General features: G+C 35.7%; 1 protein-coding gene and 1 pseudogene across 1 annotated transcript in view; both read right to left on the reverse strand.

Annotated features, from left to right (window-relative positions):
* Positions 1-21,937, reverse strand: part of PDE3A (phosphodiesterase 3A) — a 249,572-nt gene that overhangs the window by 195,123 nt on the left and 32,512 nt on the right. The gene's annotated exons all lie outside the window — the stretch shown is intronic.
* LOC118650149 lies at positions 4,948-6,378 on the reverse strand (annotated as a pseudogene).

A 21,937-nucleotide genomic window follows, 5' to 3' on the forward strand; every position in this document is an offset into this window, starting at 1 on the left:
AAATTTACAGATTGCAATTAATATACATATTAATTACATCCCTCTTTAATCTCACCCATATTAAACATAAAATATGTACCGAAATTGAAATAATAAACATCCAAACAGGAGAGTTTGATTCGTGGTGTTTCTTCATAATTTAACAGATTACAACAGAAAGCAAAAGTTCAATGTGGAGGACCTGAACTAGACAGTCCATCACCACCTGGTGGTCAGTGCACATCTAACTCCCGGTAGGTTGAACTCCCACCAGTGGGGACAATTTGCATATTAGCCTTTTATGATAGAGGGCAGTGATGGCGAACCTTTTGAGCTCGGCGTGTCAGCATTTTGAAAAACCCTAACTTAACTCTGGTGCCGTGTCACATATAGAAATTTTTTGATATTTGCATAGTAAAACAAAGACTTATATTTTTGATATTTATGTTATATATTTAAATGCCATTTAACAAAGAAAAATCAACCCAAAAAATGAGATCGTGTGTCACCTCTGACACACGTGTCATAGGTTTGCCATCACTGATATAGGGTATTTGTTTACATAAAAAATTCTTAATAACTTACTAAGCCTATGTTAGAAGAATTTGTGAAATTTTGGAAATCACCATACCACCCAGGGCTCCTTATTCCCACCCTTAAATAAGACTTGGAAGCCAGTCTGAGTAAAAGTGAATCAATGGTATAGACTTTTGACTCCTTTCATGATAGGAAGTAGACAATAGCCTCCCAAATCTAATCTTAACCATAGCAGCCTTAGGACCTTAATGAATTTTCCAGGGATCTTCACCAGCCAAGCCCAGTGAGTATATAAATACATAAATTTGATTTTAGTGAATGAGAGTAATTGAATCTAATCTTCAGCTACATACAGAAAGTCTAACAGCGAGGCCCGGCATCAGTCCCATTATTAAGGAGAACAACAAACTACTGCCATTATTAGACTAATTGATATAAAGTCTCCCCCATCATATGGAGTTAAAAGCTGCATGTCACTGTCATTATATTGATTCTACTTTTGCTTTCTCGAGCAACATACAAGTGTGACCACTCTTCTTAAAGGCAACCTTGTAACTAATTGGAGACAGGTGCTTTTGCCCCCCTTTAATCTTCTCCAGGCCACACGGTCCCACTTCCTGTTTCCTACACCATTTCCAGACTTCTAGCACCACAGTTTGTCAATGTCTTTCCTAAAATTATGGTGTCTTGGACAGAACACAATATTCTAACTGTGATCTGGTCAGTGTTAAGTACGTCAAAGATATGACTTCCCATGATGTGGACACTCTATTTCTATTTATACTGCCTTAGGAAGTCTTAAAGAGGTTTTTAGTTTTGTGGTGGTTTTTTTTCCTTTTTCTTTTAAGCAGGTGCATCATTCAATTGGCTTATATTAAATTTGTAGTCAAGTAAAACCTCCAGATGTTTTTTAAAAACTGAAAGTTTTCATCTTCCGTTTTCACTTGGAGCCAGCCACCACTTACTTGAGCAACAGGCAGAGAATTCAGATATGTAGCTGCCTGAGAGAGGGATACATATCTGGGATCCTCCACTCTTATTTTGTAACACAGTCTCTTCTAGTTGGCACTGTCATTGCAAAAAGTTTCATAAAGAGAATTAAGTAGTTTGTCTTTGGGAAAGTCTTTAATATTCAAATATATATTTATGTGTAGTATTGCTTATGTTATATTTAAAATATGCTGGTAACTATTCTGAGTGCTTTAAATAATATAAGGTCATCTTATCTGGATAACATCTCTGTGACGTAGATATTGTTTTTATAAACAATTAACAAATGAAGAAACTGAAATGAAGACAATTTAAGTAGCTTGCCCCAAATAGCACAGCCAGTAAGAAGCATTGCCAGGATTCAAAACCAGGGGATCTGGAGCAAGTTTTGGGCTCGTAGCTATTAGATTATGCTGCCTCTTGACCCTGAAATACATGCTTGGTAAAATAGGCACTGTGCCAGCCACTTGGGAAACAAACAAAATAATGTATCATCATCATCATACTTCTATGTTTGTCTTAGTTCCACTAAGTAGATAACAGATAGATAAATACATAAATAGAACTATTATAAGCATCACAGAAAAAAAGTCATAGACATTCTGAGGATAACTTCATATTTTTGAACCCAAAATATGAAGATCACTGATGAAAGGATTATAAAGTTTAATACCTGTAAAGTGATTCAAATAATGCCTGGCCCACCCTGAGTGCTAGCTCTATTTAAATGTATACTTTATAAACATATTTATTCATACAAATATGCATATATGTAAATTCATATTTATCAATCACAAAGTTCCTAGGGCAAGAAAGAGCAAACTTTTAATTAAATAGTAATGAAACTTCATTTCAAAGAGTGAAATATTCTCTTAAATATAGAAGAAAAGCACGGTGAGAACTAAAGCAGGCAGGGTATCTGAAACACTAACTGATGGGGGAAAAATCACTCAACTTCTTTAGCATCCATCTTCCAGTGGAAAGAATTTCATTATTTTCATGTATATCGGCAACATGTTTGGGAATTAAAGAAAAAATCATTCTGAAAAACAGCAGACATTACTGGTTACCCCAACCAATTCAGACACTTGATATTTTTGGCAACTCATATATGTTCCTGCTAATCCAAGATTATCTTAAACATGTTTTTTTGTCAGTTTCTTCCAAATGAGACAAGACTCCATAGACTGTCGTTTTAGCCTCAGGCTAAGGGTTACATACCAATAAAACTAGAAGCATCTCATCACTAGAACTTCCTCATTTGGCTCTGAAGCTTGGTTGCTGTGATGCCCAGAGAGAGAGAGAGAGAGAGAACAGGACATGACTGCCCAGATGGACAGAATTCAGGAAGGAATTCTACTGTCATTACACCACTGTCCACTGTCTCGAGATGGCTGTGCTTTTGCTGATATTGTTTTTTAAAATTACTATAATTCTGCCGAAACCGGTTTGGCTCAGTGGATAGAGCGTCGGCCTGCGGACTGAAGGGTACCAGGTTCGATTCCGGTCAAGGGCATGTACCTGGGTTGTGGGCACATCCCCAGTAGGAGATGTGCAGGAGGCAGCTGATCGATGTTTCTCTCTCATCGATGTTTCTAACTCTCTATCTCTCTCCCTTCCTCTCTGTAAAAAAATCAATAAAATATATTAAAAAATAAAAATAAAAATAAAATTACAATAATTCTTACTATTCATCAAAGCTTATCATTGGCTCTTTGGTTTACTCTACAGTGAATTTCAGTGATGAGAACTTTGCTTACTTTTATGATTTTCCAATAAATAGTTATTCTGACATGCACATGTGGCAGTTTCAATGTAAATCATTCATAAGACAGCTGGGAACATTATTCCACACCACCTCCCAAACAATTTTTGTTTTGTATGAATAGGAGCACTGCACTGTTAATTCATCTGTGAATTTATTAGAATTTTCTAATAAAATAAACTCATAAACATATGTTCAAATTCGTAGCTTAGAAAGTTGCCATCATATATACTCCTCTATATCTATTTATATTTATTGAAGTAGTTTCCTACTGAAATGGTAAGAGTAAGTAAAAGGGCATGGGGGGAGAAAAAGAGACAGAAAGTGAGAGGTCTACTGTTGTCAATTATCCACCCCCCCACCCCCCAATACAAAAGGGACAAGATGCTTTGTGGCAGCTCATGTCTCTATTAACTACCACTTTTTTTCTTTCTCATTGCCACCATTACCCATCCTGACAACTAAGAACTGACCACCTTTTTCTCATAGGCATTCAATAATACAGCAAGAAATAATATGATTACTACAATAGTGTTAAGAATTTCTAGCAAAAAAAAAAATTATGTACTTTGGTAAAAAGAAGTTTTACTTTGGTAATACCTATTTTCTCAATTCAAAAAAAAATGCAAAAATCAAAATTTTTTAATTAAGCAATTGACAGTTTATTTCCCATAATAATTTTAAAATAAAAGTACAATTATCTATACTATGTATACCATCATATTATCTATCTCCAAATTTCATAGTGACAAGTATTTATACACACTGTACTGGGCAATAGAGAATACTTTTTTTGGTCTCTCCTAGCAGGCTGCAAGTTTCCAAAGCTAAGTCCTGAACCTCTGAACATATATTTAGGAATCAAAATGTTTGCTTTGGGGGGAGGGAAAATTAAAGAAGTTTCATTTTTGCTTCAAAGAGCTTTCCCAAGGAGTGGTGACTCATTTCCATTACATATCATCATAATGAACACTGTTCTCCTGGCTTTCATAATAGTGTGAATTCAAGGTCATATGTGTAATATATACTTACCTGAAATCCAGCATATTCATTTGGGTATATATGGGGTGTCTCTTGTGTTCTTATTCTGATATAAAAGGCATTAGCACTATGGTTTCAAGAACAATTCTTTTAATCATAAATACAATTTATGTGTGATTTGAGTATGGGCTAATTTCTAAGAAACCATTCAGCAATAATGGTCTCACCTAAATACCCTGTGAAGCTGCAATTAATTAAGGGACTGCTGATTCTAAGAACTAGGCGACCAACAAGGGCATGAGGGGAAAATTATAAGTCTGGATGCCAAGTTCTGAGCAAATATCAACAATCCCCTTTTCACGTTTGTTTTATATATATACATATATATATATATATATATACATATATATATATATATATATATATATGGAAACTAGAGGGAGAGGATAATAAGAATTATATGAATAATGTTAAATAAAAAGTATATACAGCCCAGCCAGTGTGGCTTAGTGGTTGAGTATCAACCTATGAACCAGAAAGTCACAGCTAGATTCCAGGTCAGGGCACATGCCCAGGTTGTGGGCTTGATCCCCAGTTAGGGGGCATGCAAGAGGCAGCTGATCAATGATTCTCTCTCATCACTGATGTTTCTATCTCCCCTCCCTCTCCTTTCCTCTCGGAAATATATAGCTGTTGTTAAATTTGCCTCTAGTTCAATAAGATGCTTGTAAGGCAGACTAATTATATTGTTGATATTCAGAACTTTTAGAGAGCAAAGAATGAATCAACTTCTCTGGTTTAAACTTGTCTTAAAACATATTATTTTGTTAACTTGAACATCTATGATATGCCGTGAAAATGTACAGCAGAAAGCAAAATCACAGAGAAAGCAAGAAACTTCACCAATATATCTAATCTAGACAGATGTTAGCTTGTAGTTTTTGGAATCCAAAATCTTTCTTCCACACATTGCAAAGATGCCGGTTTTGTAAGCACAGCCCTGGCAGTAATTAGAACCGGGCTGGTGCACAGATTTTTTACAAATTCTGCAAGTGGAGATTTCTTCTTTTCATATGGATCGAATCTTGCTTTCTTTGAGATCAAAGCTTTATTTTTCATTCAGCTTTCTTCCACCACTTTCTGTGGTATGTATCCCTTGCACCATCTTCCCATGTATCTGGGGTGATAACAGTACCGAGTCTCCTTTCACATTTTTCACACACCATCCTTCTGCAATGGGTCCCTTAGCCGCAGTAGCAGCAGCAGCAGCAGCTTGAAAACATCCAAAAACCCCCAATACTTTCTGCTTGTAGTTTGCATCATCTCTCACCAACTTCAACCTCCCTGGGAGATGCTGCTACGTCTTCACCCTGACACTAAACACAAGAACTGCACTCACACCCTAGTTCTCACTCAGTTACATGTACTACTAATCTTTCCACATCTTTAGCGCCCAAGTGAATGAAAACCCCATCTTCTACCCCTACCTTTACCACCACTAGCCTTACCTGGGAAAGTGAGTTCCGGCAGAAGTACTTATTATTGCAGCCAGAGGGCCCTGCAAACCACCAGGAGGCCTCAAGAGGAATTAGAGCTGTTGTTGGGCCCTCGTTACAAAGGGAATCAAACTTTCAGGAGATACAAAACATAAGTGACAGAGCAAAACACAGATCAGCCACTCACCAGGGCTAAAACCTCATGCATGAGAGTCTACTTAACCTTTATAATTATTTCTAAACCAGAATTAATGATTCTGAAAGTCTGTTTTTGAAGGAACACCTTTGTTTGTCCAGGTGCACGAAGCTGTTTCCCTATGCCACAGAAAAACAAGTTCAAGGCCCTATGAAAAGTGTGCACTTAAAAGGATCCCTTGAATCTCAGCTGTACGTGCACTATGAGACATTTCAGGATTATCTCAAGGAAGAAGGCAACCAAGGCAGATATGAGTGTGTGACTGCATATATATGAGTGTGTACAATGTGTCTGTGAGAGGGAGAGAGGGAGATAATGGGGAAAAACTGAGTTCTTAACAAAGAAATTGCCATTATTCTTTATAACATTCAGATCTATGACAATACATGCTGGAAGCCAATTCCAGCATGACAGCAGGGCTGAATCTGGAGTGGCTAAAGGCGTTTATTTCCCCAAACCTGAAAAGGGATGGATTGCTTGCTGCCAGACAGCTCAGGGCATCTTAATCTACATATTATTGCCTCCTACTGGCCAAACACCTGAACAGCCATAGGCAAATTCCCCCATTCTGACAATGCTTGTGTATAGGGAAACCTTACCCTTTGAAGTGTGTATCTCCACCTTGCCTCAGGACAATTTGTGTTAATAAAAAGCATGGGGTCCTGAGATGAGGAGATCTTAGTTTCTTAAGCCAGGCTCCTCTGACCCCCAAATGCCTTTCAAAATTATGCTTAGTCTCTGGACTACTTATTGTTACACACAGCCCCTTCTCCAGATTGCTGAACCCTTCGTAATGCCGGAACAAGAACCCCAGCAAATACAAAGATTTACAAGGCTTTATGTTAAATGTGTATACATTGCCTTTGTATATTTTGAGAGTATGTATCACTTACTAAAAATGTGATAAACATGTATAAATACATTTTGAAAAATGAAAGGCCACAGTTCTTGCAGAGATCTGAATATAGAGAATGGCATTATAATTTGGTATGGTATAAAACCAGCATAACTAAAATCAACCCAGCCTTCACTGGCTACACATTCCAGTGATTTGTAGAATTCCAAATGTAATTATCATGCAATTGAAATTTGACATTATTACTGTTACATAACTATTACAACAAATTAGGTAAAAGTATCAGTATTGCACATTAAGTTATCAAAAAGTATAAGGTGTATGTCTATATTCTGACAATCACACTATGAAAGACAATAAATTTTTAAAAGGTAAAAACACCAGAATATTAAATCAAATTTCAAAAGTCTATAGCAATTTTAACTGCATAACCTTTACAATTTTAAGAATTGTCTCCAAGGCAAGAAATTGATATGCTAGTAACTCCAAATGCCTTTTAGAATTCACATATTCCTAAATGTATAAAAATATTCATATATGTCTTCACTTAGAGACCATTTAGCAAAATTTGCCTGCTTTTATTTTCTTATAGGGAGAAGGAGACCATATAGCAATGGTAAATGGGTTATTCTCTAGTGTTCAACTAAGGCTAGATGGAGCCATTGTTAGGTCATTCCATATAATTTTTAGTACATGACTTTGTTGGAAATAAGTCTGTATTAAATCATGTGGAATTTTTTTCTGACAGAATCATATTTTCTAAAACAGAACTTTACATTTGTTATAATGGATGCCCTCAGCAATAACATAAAAATAGAATAAAATTTATTTTTATTCAAAGGTATTTGCTCCATATATAATCTAAAAGTTAAATTAAAATTCTTTCTTCTGAAAGCACTTCTAATTACCAAAGAGGCACTAGACAGCAAGTTAATGCTACCCTAAAATTTAAAAATAAATATAGCAATAGCAAAAAAAAAAAAAAAAAAAAGGCAAGTAAAAGCAAGTTGAGACTTTGCCATTATTGTTATTTAGGAAATTTATACTATCATATTAGCAAAACTTCATAATTTAGGTGGGAAAAGAAAATGCAGTTATTACACCATCTAGGCCAAGTTATCCTAAGACTGGCTAGTCTCAGAGCTTGGATTTTTCCAAATATTTGCCCACTCTTGACTTTATGTTGCTCATTACCAATCTATGTTTTTAGGACTTCAAAGGCCAGCTATTCCAAGGAGCAAGAAGCTAGACAGACATGAAACCTGAATGCCACTCTTAGGAACACAGAGTGCTCTGGCCCAGCCACAAAACCAGGCCTCGTTTCACCTCTCCCACTTCCTGTTCATAGCAAAGGTTAGAAACAGATTCTGTTCCCAAGCACAAAAGTCAGCATGTCTTTTTTTTTTTTTTTTATTACCAATAAAACTCTAAGCAGAACACACAGGTACAAATGTTTTATGCTGTTTTCTTATTCTATACCAGAGTTATAAACTCTTAAGATGGATAGCAATGTAATTGTTAAATTCTACAGATTAACTTGGTTGCAATTAAAGCAACAAACATCATCACCAATAGAAAATTCTCACAATCTTGAGTTGTCCGGTGAGAATATAGATTAACTCTTATAAATACATGTATAAGAACATAAATTTGATCATCAAAGTTAGAGCTATTATTAGTATAAAATGTTTTCTGAACAACAAAATATGAAATTATATTTATACAAAGGCAAAATAAATGATAGAAAAATCAACTTTGGGGAAAATAATACTAGAAAAGTATAGAAACATATATGCCTAAAATTCAATGCCATAATATTTTAAGGTGGGTAATTTGTTAATTGGACAATTTCTGGACTAGAGAGGTACATATAAGTTTATCTAAAATAACTATTTTTATTTAATTTGTCATCACTATTATGGTTTTACCATTTTAAAATCCTCTATTTTATTCCTTCCAAACTGTGTTTCTGCTCATACTTAAACACCCCCCACGATAAGGAAAAGCATTTATTTATTTATTTTTTGCCCTAGTTCTACTACTTGGGATAATTTGGGGAAAAAATCTATCACTCCCCCTTATTTCTAGTAAACTACAGTCCATCAGATTTAGCCTGTCAGATTTAGGGCACATGAATAGAAGGTGAGATCACTTTATTGACTGATCACTTTATTGACTGATAACATCTGGAATCTGATAACAAAGTGAAATAGTAACTTACCCTTAAACCAGAAGTCTCCAGAAGGTTATATTACTAGAGATAACCCTGATATTCACCCAGCATGGGGACTTTATTAGTTTAGCACCCTGTAGCCAACCCTTCAGGGATTCTGCTCCATACTATAGAGAAAGTAAGGCTTATGCTAACACCTTTGCAGTACTTTTGAAAAGTCCTGTAACCCAGCCATTGCCTGGGGTCTCCCCGGTCTTTGGTACAAGTAAAATTGCCTTGAATGCCCCCAAATTCCAGTTAGCAAAAGTTCCTGACCCGACCTTTACTCTTGGCCAAAATTCCTGCTACTTGTAATTATCAGTTGAGTTTTCATTCTTCTTGGATGCTAGTTTATTCCCGGATTACCTCTATCCACAACATGTGAACCTTGGCATGAAGCTCAGACCGTTCTCACACATTAAAAATAATGGAAAACTTGGAAGCAAGCGTTCATGAATTTACGAGACTTGACTGAGTTTGGAGGATAGAGATATGGGGGATTTACAAGTAAGAGTCACACTACAGTTGACTGCCAACTCCTGGTCTCCTGAACTTTCTCTTTCCCATACTCTTCTGCAAGTTGCCAAAAAGATTAAAAACATCCTCTCTTTGTCACACAGATATTTTTTTCTCTTCTCTGAAGTCCTGACTGCATGACAACCAACCCTTTGGGGAATGGGTAGAATGAGAAGGGAGTAATGTCCTCATTATACCTGTAACAATGTCTAATTATTTTTCCATACTTTTCTAAAGGCAATTTTGGTGACAGTTGTAAAGTAGGTAATACATGCTTCACTGGACTAAAAAAAAAAAAAAAAAAAAAAAAAAGTCCCTAAAATTATCCTCATGCCACTCTTTTTCTTCATTAATTAAATTTAATTAGAAGGTTAAATTTAATTTTAAATAAATTAATTATTAAGTATGGTACTTAGTATATCATGGATGTTCAAAACAGATACATATAATATTTGTTTTATTATAAAATAAAACAAAAACATATGGCTTTCTTTTCTTGTCAAACCTGACATTATAAAATGCATCCTTCGTATTAAATAACAAAGTTTCATCTGCTATAAGAGACATATCATATGATCTCACTCATATTTGGAATCTAAGTAACAAAATAAACTGCTGAACAAAATAGATCCAGAGACATAGAAGCATGGAACAGATTGTCAAATCTCAGAGGGAAGGTGGGCGTGGGTGGGTGAGTGGGAAGAGACCAACCAAAGAACCTGTAGGCATATATGCTAAACCTATGGGCACAGACAACAAGGTGGTGGAGGCCTGAAGCCGGGGGCGGTGGCAGGCTAGAAGGGGTTAATGGGGGGAAATGGGGTCATATGTAATATTTTCAATAATAAAGATTAAAAATAAATAAAATTATTCTTAAATTATAAAAAAACGAGACATGAAAATGTCACCTGTGGTGTATAGCTCTTCCTCTTATAGCAACCCCAAAGGAGATGTCACAAAGCACTTTATTGATTTCAGAGAGAGAAAAAGAGAAACAACGATCAATCGGTTACCTCTCGCATATGCCCGGACTGGGGATTGAACCCAAAATCTCGATGTATGCCCTCACCTGAATCAACCTGTGACCCTTGGATACATAGGGCAACACTCCAACCAGGTGAACCACACTGGCCAGGCCAGAACACTTAGTTTCTTTAATCTATTATACCTTAAATAGATGTATCTAGCCATGTATCTGAAAAAATAATCATAAATGCAAATAAGGGTATATTAAAAATTTTTAGGAGCTTGGGTGGAGGAGGTCCAAAAGGGGAAAGTACTACTAACAATAAAACATGTTTTAAATATATTTACCTCAGTATCAGTTATACTAAGAGAACCTGGAGATAGTTGACAAGTCCAACAAGAGAGAAATGCTTAAGTAACATATGACACACGCATTCACAAAATATTAAGTGTACAAGTAATGAAAGTGATACAAGTGATAAAAGTCTTAATAATTTTAAGGTTGTAGAAAACAGTATTGATTAAAAACATAGAAAATCAATCCATATTACACTATCATCCTCATTGTGTAGACTATAAAAAACATTGAAAAACTAATGGGAGAAATTGATAAACTATTAATGATGATTATTTTCATTTTTTGTTGTCTATTTCTGAAAGAATTTAAGCTGATGCATCATTTAAAAATATAACTACATTAAATAAAATTTAAACAAATTAGATGAGGCAGAGGATCACCAGAAAATAAGAACAGAAATGCCAAAGTGCAGCCAGGGATGAGGTGAGTTCACAAGATCAGCCCATCCAGTTTGCTGCTCAGGATTCAGTTAGGCCACACCGAGCACTCACAGGCAACACAGGCCGTCATCTGATGCACAGTCCTCAAAGCAGCAATTACGCTTCACCTTTACTGAGCGCCTATTATGTGCTGCGCTTTGTGCTCAGCAATTCACTTGCATTATCTGCTTTTATCCTCCCAGCATATCTAGAGTTGGTATTATCTTCCTCCCAATTTTACAGGAGAAATTGAGACAGGGCAGGTAGCCTAATATAAATTCAACTAGTGAGAGGCAGTGCAATAAGTAGTCATAAGCCAACTTCTAATCCAAAGGTCTGTGGTAAGGACCCTTTCCCGGGAGGCCCTGGAGACCTTTTAGGACCATCCCGGAGGTTCTACATGTGGAAACTAGAATCACTCAGTAAAACGGAGGATGGACTTAGAGGTCAGGCTACCAGGAATTCAAATCGAGGCTCTCCCACATCTTGGTTTTATATTGTTTATAATTAAGAATTCAATTATGAATACTTGATATAATTGTTGTTGATGTAACTAGAAAATACATATGAAAGACATATTTTATATTAACATGTTTAATTTTGTATATAAAAACTAAGAGACAATATAGGTATAAATTGCCTACAACATATAATAAGCACTCTGTAAATATCAGCTTTTATATCCTGCAGTTGTCCTATTAAATTGTTTTATAAATCTGAACTAGTATATCTCTTCATAACACTGTTTGGTAAATGCATACTTCCAGAACTTTAGTAGGACAATCCCAAAGCTTTAATTGCCTAAGGAGCCATAACACCTTTTGGAAACAGTTCTGGCTGGAATTGGGTAGATGAACTCAAACTTCTTGATGTCTCTTCAAGTTCAAACAACCTTTACCAGACAAAAGTCCATATCCTTAGCACCGACACCATAACCTTCATTAATGAATTGCTACCACAGGAAATAAAAAGTAAGGTCAAATTTTATCTCTCAAGCTTATGGTTTATACTAAAACTTGGCAGTAATTTTAAATATATCAGTATCCTAAGATAAAATTTGTGTTTTATGAGGGGTTCCAAATAAGCCAATTTAAAAATTTCAGAGTAAAACAAAAAATAAAATTATATTATTCTAATATCAGACTTAAAAAGTCCTTTTTATATAATAGTACTTTTTGTACTGCTGATTTATTTTTTCAAAAATGTACACTGGTCCTAAAGTTAAGGACTGACACATAAATGTCACATAAATAACTGTTAGCCTATGACATATCAAGTACAGAGGAGAGGTTAAAATAAATGTATCTACTCACAATCTGTCAATGTCCATATTATAGCCTGAATTCTAGTTGCAGGAGCAAAGTTCTCACATTACATACACTTTGGTTAAAATTTCCACCATCATTTGTAAAATGCGTATTTCTGCCTTCAATAAAAATAACCAAATTTATTCTCTTAATAAGACACACTAATAAGGAAAAATCATAATAGCTCATCTCATATACTTTGAATATAAATTAAGAGGGTATTTGTGTGAATTTAAGTTATTTTACAGCTATACAAAGTATCTATTCCTTAGAGGGGAGAGGGGAGGACCTTTGTAAGTGAGAAGTGGCCAGGCATAATCCACAGTGTATGTTCATACCCATATATGTATGAGGTACCTGCGCTAAGGAGAATTTTCACATGTTCTAAAGAAATTATCTAGAACATTAAAATTTAGAAATCACATATAGTGTCTTCTAATCCTTTCATAATTTTAGAGGACTTTAAGAGGTAATAGAGGCATTCGGAGAAAGCCTTAAAAAGATGCAACTGAAATACACACCAATACAGAATTAAGTTGTTTTACATAGCATGTGCAAGAGTACTGCTAAATTTGGAAGAAAACCTATAACTTTACAAAATGTTATTTATTCTACTATTCTTGGTACATAGTGGCTACTTAATAAGTGCTTTTTGAATGTTTAATTCTGGCTTTATTTTAAATTATGAGCATTTAGTCATACACACAGATATACATATGCACACTCTCTCACACACAAAGGTGGATTGTATGCATTTATTCTTAAATTTATAAATTTAATGTATATATTACTCATTTATTGATTGAGCCATCATTTATTCTTCCTTGAATACCTAAAATGTATCAAATAGCTCGTGGGAACAAGGACAATAAAGATAGCTCATAAGAAAACAACTTAATTTGGTTGTAAATTACCCTGCATAGCAAAATGAACTTAATGGTAGTTTTATTTGTTGGTTTACGATAATCTAGACCACCCACTGTCATATCCTTAGATTCAAAGGTGCTGATGTTCACAACTGAGAACGTGTGTCTTTCTTAAGTCCCCTAATTCTGATATGTTCACTCATGGTTTCAGCTAGATCCATACATCAACTTGGGAAATGTCCCTGCTACTAAAGTTCAGACTTGCATTATGAATATTGTTGAGCCAAAGATGCATACCTTAGAATTAGCAATCTTGGTTTTATATATCCAAATGAGACCGTCTCAGGGCCCATGGTGAGTAGTATCAAATCTATCAAAAATAACACCTTTTGAATCAGAGCTTCAAATGGCAGGTAGTTAATACTTCACTTTATAAATGAGGAGGTTAAAGAAAAAAGAAGAAGAAATTGAGTATCACACATCCAGGGTCAGAAGCTAGTGTGTCTGAATTTGGACGAAACCCCACTTCTGTCTAACACTGACGCCCATGCTGCCCCTTCGTTTCCCCAGCTCTGCTATCCTAAGTGTAATCAGTCAGCCTGTTACCAAAGAATGAAGAATTACACAGGAAGGCCAAAGCTTATTGAGAGGGAACTGAATACTGCCTCATATAATGATCACCTTGTTTGGGAGTAAATCACCTCTATGGGAATAATCACCTCTATGGGAAAACTGATGGATTGTAGTTTGGCCATAACCACAATTCATACACACATGTTTTATCTGTCAAATTAAGGATCAATGCCAAATGAGAGCCAAAAAAGGAGCGTGGGAAAGCCTGTGGTTTGGGATAAGGGTTAGGGAAACAGCTGCTACAGGCATGATACGAAAAGAAAGAAAACAGCACGAGAGAAATTAGCAATAAATAAGACATAACTAGCTCTGAATTCTGTGATTCAAAAAGAAGGTCTTTAAAAATAAAAGATATTTTGGAAGGTTAAAGAATATGCTATTATTTTATCAGCAATCTTGTAAGGTTTGATCTTTAGGATCAAATAGTAATGAATATTTTATAATCAGGATATTATGTTTGACATACTGTATGCCTAATAATGATTTATATTTGCTTATGACCCAATTTTTTTAAATTGCTCTTAAAAATAATGACTGTCTTCAGTTCAAACCATGACAAGAGAGAGTTATTAAAGAAAAATAACAATAACTTGACATAATTGTGTTTCTACTATTTGTAAATAGCTTACTTGGCCAAGAAGAAAATAGATGGATAAATAAGTCCCATCTTTAAAGAATTTAAATTCTCAGAACTATGCAGGTTTCATTCATTAAGCCAGTCATATCTAATTTTTTTTTTTTTTTTTTTGCCAGGCACTGTGTTTCTCTGGATTCAATGAATGATTAGATGAGAAAGAGAAGCTGCCCACAGGAAATCCTGAAGTCTAGTAAGAGAGACCAATAAGGCCTATGAAAGGAAGTAAATGATACTCTAAGCACAGAGAAACAACAGGCTGAGCAACTAGGGAAAACAACTTGGATCAATGTCCAGGAAATTATTTTATTTGATATTTTTATAAGCAGCAGAGACAACATATATACTTAAATTTGGTTACTTAAGAGGTATCAAATTTTACTGTCACCAAAGAGGATATGAATAGACATAGGAAAAAATTTCTTACATCCCTACAATTTATAATTCAATGCAAACAAAATACCAATAAGAGGCTGAACTGGATTTTATAAACCTACACTAGACAGGTACACTTGGGAGACTTTCTATGCATGACACAGAAAATCACTGAGTCTAACAAGATCTCATTTGACTCATCTTTATTTTTACTCTATCAGATTGGATGAGGTATGAGATATTTCCTGTTATCTGATTTTAAATCTACAGTTCTTGGCCCTAAATGCACCTCTGTTCTCTTGCTTGATATCCATATTCTCAAGAGCACTTCCTTTCTACAAACCCCCAAGAAATTTTGTCTTCTGCCATGGTCTTCCTGGACATACATAGAGAGGATTCTAAAATCTGTACTCCCTGCCAGGACTTGTGTCTCATCTACTGCCTTTAGCCTAGTTATTTTCTGAACCCTTCCTTGGGGGTCTTACAGGAATATAATATAATTAATATAATATTATATTATATATATACCAAAGAACCACTTTCTCAAAGGCTTTTACCAACACCATAAACAAGGTATCTCCCTCAGCAATCAGTAGCCCACATCCCATTCATCATATTCACATACTTATAGTTAATTGATATATTCCTACTAGACTATAGTCCACAAGGTCAGAATGATGTTAGTTTCTTCATTACTTCATTCCAGCAGAAGACACAATTGGTGTTTCAATGCATTATTACTGAACTTACTTATACAATATCTGCTGTATGCCCCATTGTGATATGAGCTAATATACTAGTATCTATAAACCTCAAACTTGCACTCCCTCACTCCAATTATAGTATTTCATGTCTTGCAGCTAGTATGATGCAGTTCAATATTAATAGAAAGAAGGGAAATTGAGGCCAAACTGATAAGGGCACCCATCTGAGTTGGAGGAAAAAGATGTGTAACAATCATTCTTTCCCCTCAACAATGACCTTGAGTTTGAGTTTCAGAAAAATAATAGGGAAGTTAAGGAAGACAGTGCAGTTCAAAAGAAACAAAAAACAAAAGGACTGAACAATATTCTTTACACAATACCCATATTCCACCTATGCAGGAGGTCCAACATTTCAAATGCTATAACAGCAATCTATGCCTTTCTGCCAACAGTGGATTCAGGTGGACTTTTTTGTAGTTTTTTTTTTCCTTCCCTTTTATGGATATGTATTTAATTACCTATAGATATATCAGATACTTCTCATTTTAGAATGACAGTAGGCTAAATATAGATTACATTAAATAAAATGCCTATGTGCTGTTCAGGAGGAAAAAAGAACACTAGTAATTTTCTTAAATGTTTTCAAACTTAAAAACATTTACAAGTAAATTAAGGGTGGGTGGTTTAGAAACAACAGTGAAATAGAAAATGAGTCATGTCATGAAAGCTTTTATGGAAGGTCTATAATTTATTCTACTATTGTACTATTAACATAAATATGCCACTAACACGAGTATTTATTGCCTACTTATGCATATTTGCACTTTGTTTGTTAATGTGGAGCTACATATAACAAGCGTTAGTTTTCAAGAAACTGCAATCTAGTAGGAAACTACTAACTAGTAGGACATAATCTCTAGTAATAGGGTTTAAGTGTCAGATTGTGACTATGAACTACATATAGAGCTGTAACAGTTGTGAAGTTTTCATGAAAAAGGTGAGTTGTACAGAATGCATGGTACTCGGATAGGTCATGAGAAGCAAGTATTTTCAGGAGAGGAATTAAAGGTTAAAAGAGGAAAAGACAAGTATAATCACTGAATTTTTTAAAGTAAAACAACTATCTGACTCAGATGAAGACTCTTAGCTAATAATGGTGGTACATGAATTAAAGTACATGATAATGAGATAATTAAAAGAAAGACTTTAACTAGATTATGAAGAATTCAAAGATTAAGTAGAAGAACCTAGACAAGAAATATGAGGTGAGGAAATGTAATGTTTTTAGCAAGAAGGGGGCTATTCAGGACCTATCTGCTGTACCAACCACACATGGGGCTCCATTCATAGTAGACCTGTGAGCAATAACTGGATGAAAGCCATGATTTTTAAAGATTACTTGTGCATTGTAGATTATGCTTGTAAGCAGGGAGAGAATCTCTGGAAACTTAAGACATCATTTCAGTAACTCATGTATAAAGTGATAAAGGCTTGGGCCCTTAGTTACCAAAGAGAGGATAAATAAGAAAAAAGGTAAATCACTAAATAATATCAACATAAGAAATGCCAACATTCTGACATATGCTACAACATGAATGAATTTGAGGGCATTATACTAAATGAAATAAGTCAGTCACAAGAAGACAAATACTACATAAATCCACTTATATAAGTCAGTCACAAGAAGACAAATACTACATAAATCCACTTATATAAGGTACCTAGAGTAGTCAAATGCAGGGACACAGAAAGTACATTTAGCCGAACTGGTTTGGCTCAGTGGATAGAGCGTCGGCCTGCGGACTCAAGGGTCCCGGGTTCGATTCCGTCAAGGGCATGTACCTTGGTTGTGGGCACGTCCCCACTGGGGGGCATGCAGGAGGCAGCTGATCGATCGCTCTCATAGATGTTTCTGACTTTCTATCCCTCTCCCTTCTTCTCTGTAAAAAATCAATAAAATATATTTTAAAAAAAAGAAAGTACATTTATAGGGACTGGGAAATGTGAGGAATGCGAGTCTAATGGGTGCAGAATTTCAGTTTTTCAAGATGAAAAGTGTCCTACAGACCTAATGATAATGGTGGTTGCCCAACAATGTGAATATACTTATCACTAAACTGTACATTTAAAAATGGTTAAGATGTAAATTTTATGTTATGTATATTATACCACAACTTAAAGTAATAATTAAAAAAAATAAAGGCAACAATTTCATTCAAAATAAAATTAAGGGAAGAATGAGAAAAGAATTCCAAATTAATCTTAGATAACTAGCTAGGAAGGGAGGAAAGTTGAAATTAAGTAGATCTAGCCTGACAGAGGAGAAGAAAATCAATTGTCAAATATGTTACATAGGGACATCGAAGTGGAAATGTTTCATAGGCAGCTGGAGGCAGCAGATAGGGGCTCGGTGGATCAAACAGGAAATGTGCTGGTTTTTATTTTAGTGTCACCATTTAGGGGGAAAGGGACAGCCATGTTCCATTCTGAGCCCAACATCTTAATAGAGATGTTTTTACAATACAGCTTTGTCAATAATTTTTTTAAAAAGAAAAATAGCCCACCTGGCATGGCTCTGTGGTTGAGTGTCGACCTATAGACTTAGAGGTCACAGTTCAATTCCTGGTCAGGGTTGCAGGCTCGATCCCCAGTGGGGGGCAGGAGGCAGCCGATCAATGATTCTCTCTCATCATTGATGTTTCTATTTCCCTCTCTCTCTCCCTTCCTCTCTAAAGTAAAAAGATACTTATAAAAAAAGAAAAATAAATAAAATATAGTTTTGTCAAAATATTTCTTTATATTTTGATATCCTTCAATTGGGTTGGACTTAAAATGAACAGCCTCTTTTGATGGAAAACAGTAGTTGCAATTACAGGAGCTAACTTAATATAGTTCAGGGCAGAGTTATCTATAGACTGCAGGGCAGGAACATGGTGAGCCTCAGGGAAGAAGTGAAACCAGAATCATGAAAGGCCTGAGGTGACTGAGATCTCTCTTCTTTTCCCCCATGTCCCTTATCTGCTTCATTCTTTCTGCAATTTGCCTTGATAGGCTCATGAACTCAATAGCTGAGTTGGAACCGGGCTTTTGCATTTTGAAAAAGATTGACTTAACTCACACTTGGCCCCAATTCCAAATCCCTGGGTCAGAATTTCATTGCTCAGCTTGAGTCTGAGTACAGTTAAGACGGTAGGGTCATAGCAACCAGCTGTGGCTTCCAGAAGATGTCTGTAGTTAAGTGCAGCCCAATACCTCAGTGGGAATCAATGACAGTTGCCTTCCAGGAAGAGGAAACATGTCAACAGATATGAAAACCAAGCCCGACAAAGAGCAACTGAATTGGTGGACGTCTTTAGGCAGGGGAGACTTGAGAGTGCTAAGAGGTAACAGGTTTTCACTATAATAATTTTTTACTACTTAAACTTATTATGTAGACTACAAAATAAATATGAAAAAAGAATTTGAAGTAACAACAGGCAGTTTTTGACTCAACATAATAACCACCCTATCTATAGCAGTGTTTTATTAAATGTTTTATATATGAGATAATCTATTTTTATTATTACTCAATAAAATTACAGAGCTAGGATTTTAATTTTCACTTAATAGATGGAAAACCAAAGCTAAGAAATGCACTGACTTGCCCAATATCAAACAGTTATTAAGTAGCAGAAGTATAATTTGCAGCTATGTTCATTTGGATCCAAAGTCCTTCTTTTCTTTTATTCTTCCCAGTTTTATTAATGTTTGATTGACTAATATAAATTGTATATATTTAAGTGGTGCAACATCATGGTTTGATATACATCATAAAATGATTACCATGACCAACTAATTAATATATCACTTTACCACCATTTTCCCCCCTTCTCTTTCTAATGTACCCTTTGATTTAAATGCGGTGTGCTCAATGTAATTTGAGGTATTCAAATACTGACTAAATAAATATTTGTCACAGAAATACTAAAAGAATTATTGTTTTGGGTGGGAAACTTATCAACCGGTAGCTATGATGCACAATGACCACCAGGGGGCAGACACTCAATGCAGGAACCAGAGAGGAGGGAGCCAGATTCCGGGGTGCATCTCCGGAGAACCACACTCTGGCAATCTGGGGCCCCTCATGAGATGTCAGAGAGCGTTTTCAGCCTGATCCCTGCAGGCCAGGCTGAGGGACCCCTCCTGCCTGAGGGACCTGTCTCACTCCGCAGATGGCCTTCAAGCAGTGGCACAGCTCCAGGTGCGGCCAGCCAGGGAGGGACCGCGGGAGGTTGGCTCCACGGCGTGTCCGGCCTGTCTTGCACAGTCCCGCCCTGCCAGCCACCTTCTAATTAATTTCTTTTCAATGTGCACGAATCCATGCACCACAGCACTACTACACATATAACAAAAATGGAGAGAAAATGCTAAGGGGACAGGGAAGGATTAATAAGAAGTAGTAGTTAAAGTACCATGAATTACACTTCCTATTTCTCTTTTTCCATGTCCTCTTCCACTTCTCTCTCTTTCACACCTAATTCAAAGCTTTATGAAGAAAAGCTGATCTTACATTTATTCTCTGAATAAAACAGTTTGTCAAAATAAATGTTGGGGAAAGATGGGGAAAGAAATAAACGAAGCCAACAGAAAACCTCGTATTTGAGTCAGGAAGCAGTAGGGAACCATTAGCAATTGATTTTTTGTCAGGCATTAGCCAGTAAACAAATGCACATTTTAAGAAAGGACCAGTGCTAGTTCCTACCACCACCCCCCCCCCCCATGTATAAGCTACAGATATGGACAACTGATGGTGTTTGGCAAGTAGCCAACAGCCCAAGGAATATGAATCATGCTTCATCAGGAAAATAATTTGGATATACACAAATAAGGTAATCGAGGATAACAGGTCAAAGAGTTAAACCTTTAAGAATGGCTACTTCCGTAAGAGAAACATTAAAGACATATTACAAGAGAAATACTAGAATCCATAAGAGATATACTAGATAAGGACAAACTGAGTTAGAATAGTCCTATTCAATGTATTTATTTTATAATCAATAATCAATACAAAGTTTTAATGAGTATCCTACCATGTACATAATATTTGGTCAATTCAGGATAAAGAAAAAAATTAAGAGATGTGGTTCCTTCCCTCAAAGAAATTACAGTATTATATTTTTAACTTATAAATTACCAAAGTTGTCTTGTTTCTTTTCCGTACCTACAATTATACGGCTTTCTACATATGCATGGTTTTATTAACTCCAGTTCTCAATTATTTTTAAGCCAATGAAGCTCCAAAATTGTAATTAAGTCACTTTTGCAAAAACTTAACTCAGTAATAGAGCAAGAGTAATATTTCCCCCTGTAATAAAGTTATAAACTAAGTGAACTTATTAAAAGAAACAAAATAATTTATTAAAATATCAATGAAGTTTAAGAAAATAACACATTCCTATTAATATGGCATATGATTTCTCTAGTTTAGTTTCTCCCAAATTCTAACACTAGAATGCTCAAAAGCTGCCCTACATTTTTCTATCTTGTAAATTATTCTTTTCCAGGAGTCAGGCCAAATGATTTCACTTTGGATATGCAAGCTTACCTGCCAAAGAAAAATTCCATGAATAGCCTTTGAAGGGAAATACTTCATTAGTGAACTGCCTGTTTGCACTGTGTTTCTGCCATCTGAGCCAACGCTTATAAAGGAGTTTCTGGAATCCTATTTCAACCAATAGGACTGAGGCTTTCCCCATTCCATCAGAGCTGTACAACTCTGACCAATCAGAGTGCCTCTATTCTGACCAATTAGGACAGTGCCTTTTGGACCAATCAAACCATAAGGATTCAGAGTCTTCATTGGCATAAGAAAGAACCAATCAGGAACCAGGGGTAGGGACTCCTGTCCATATAAGCCACCTCTCCTCTGGCTCAGAAGGATACTTTCCCTTTCCATGGAAGGCTGAAGACGGCTTCTCCCCCACTGATCTAAAACACTAGAGAGACATGTTTTGCAATCAGCTGTTTCACACTAAAAGAAGTTTCTGTCTTCACTGCATCCCAATTGGGGATTACTGTTGGCATTGAATTGGTGCCAATGATCATCAGTTGACAATAACACACGTACATGTACACACACACATATATATATGAGATTAAATGTGAATG

This window comes from Myotis myotis, unplaced genomic scaffold (genome assembly GCF_014108235.1).
Source record: "Myotis myotis isolate mMyoMyo1 unplaced genomic scaffold, mMyoMyo1.p scaffold_m19_p_3, whole genome shotgun sequence".
Taxonomy (NCBI): Eukaryota; Metazoa; Chordata; class Mammalia; order Chiroptera; family Vespertilionidae; genus Myotis; species Myotis myotis.